At 46.4% G+C, this 1,789-nt stretch overlaps 1 pseudogene; it reads left to right on the forward strand.

Moving 5' to 3' along the window:
* Positions 1 to 714, forward strand: part of LOC102491322 (60S ribosomal protein L15 pseudogene) — a 779-nt pseudogene extending 65 nt beyond the window's left edge.
* Positions 715 to 1,789: the final 1,075 nt, after the last annotated feature.

The following is a 1,789-nucleotide window of genomic DNA, read 5'->3' on the forward strand; positions in this document are numbered from 1 at the left end:
TTTTTTTTTTTTTTTTTTTTTTGCTGGTAGAAATGTACAATCTCTTGCCTTTTTTTTTCCTTTCCGTCTGGCGGCAGCCATCAGGTAAACCAAGATAGGCGCGTGCAAGTACATCCAGGAGCCGTGGCAGAAGCAGCAGTCCGACGTGATGCGCTTTCTCCTGCGGGTTCGCTGCTGGCAGTACCGCCAGCTCTCTGCGCTGCACCGGGTGTCCCTCCCCACCCTACCCCGCCGGATAAAGCGCGCAGACTGGGCTACAAGGTGAAGCAAGGTTATGTGATATAGAGGATTCCTGTTCCGCGTGGAGGCAGCAAACGCCCAGTCCCCAAGGGCGCAACCTATGGCAAGCCTGTCCGTCATGGTGTTAACCAGCTCAGGTTTGCTCGGAGCCTCCAGTCTGTTGCAGAGGAGCGAGCTGGACCCACTGTGGGGCTCTTAGAGTCCGGAATTCTTACTGGGTCAGTGAAGATTCCGCATACACATTCTTTGAGGTTATCTTCATTGATCCATTCCATAAGGTTGTCAGAAGAAACCCTGACACCCAGTGGATTACCAAGCCAGTCCACAAGTACAGGGAGATGCGTGGGCTGACATCCGCAGGCCTCAAGAGCCCAGCCCTTGGAAAGGGCCACAAGTTCCACCACACGATGGGTGGCTCTCGCCTGTGCAGCTTGGAGAAGGCACAGCACTCTCCAGCTCCACCGTTACCGCTGATCTAAGAAATGTTTGTAAAATTCATACCTAATAAACAATTTAGGACAGTAAAAAAAAAATGAAAAAAGAAATGTACAATCTCTTTGTAAGATCATTTAGAAATTTTGGTACTGTTTGTTTGTCAGAGTGTGCATCCTCCCAAAGACAAAATGTTCATGGATGCAAACTAAGGAAAAATCTACTTTAATGAAAAAAGAAATGAATTCAACTGTATGCATAAGATATTTTCACTTGCTTACATGTATATATTACAAAATACTTGAAAAATGCTGAGGCACCCTGGAGACCAGACTTTTCTGTCAGAAAACAGTAGCCAAACTTTGGTTATCATGTAAGAAGTTTTTGTTGTTGTTGTTGAGGTTTTTGCTATAGGGTGCATGCGCTCGCCAAACAGACAGAGAGACAGAGAGACAGAAAGGGAGAAATCACCCCCCAGCGGGGATGGCCATGCCGCAATCCCTTCTCCTCCATTCTCCTCTCGGGATCTTGGGCACGCACGCACACATGCCTGGCGTGAGTTTTAAGCCACCGGGTCCGGGACGTGAACCACGGTCAACTAAGTGGGAGTCCAGCAACATAGCCATTACGCTAACATGTCAGAAGTTCTTTAAAAATAAATTATTTTATTTAACTTTATTTTACCTTATTTACTTATTTATTTTTAATTTGACCAGAGAGTGACAGAGTGAGAGATAGAGGGAAAGTCAGAAAGCAAGCCACCAGGTCCAAGACTTGAACCACAATCAGCCATATGAGAGTAGAGCATCCTCAACAACTATGCCATCTGCGAGCCCCCATGTCAGGATTTTTTTGTTTTTTTACATAAAGCTTAACTAAGAGTATAAACATGACACACCCACATACAAAACCCTGTTTTCTCTTTTCCTAGGCAGCAGGCCTTGTTCCACATCCTGCGGACGTCATATCTGAAAGTGATCTTCCCAAGCCCTATTCCAGGACTGTCTAGGCATGGGTTCCCCTGTCACAGAATTCCAAGCCAGGAATGAAGGGTATCTCGAATATAAGCTGAGGGAGAAAGCGGTGTGGATTCAGACTCCTGGTCTCACTGGACCTG

The sequence above is a fragment of the Tupaia chinensis genome, unplaced genomic scaffold (assembly GCF_000334495.1).
Source record: "Tupaia chinensis unplaced genomic scaffold, TupChi_1.0 Scaffold146604_1, whole genome shotgun sequence".
In the NCBI taxonomy this organism is placed as follows: Eukaryota; Metazoa; Chordata; class Mammalia; order Scandentia; family Tupaiidae; genus Tupaia; species Tupaia belangeri.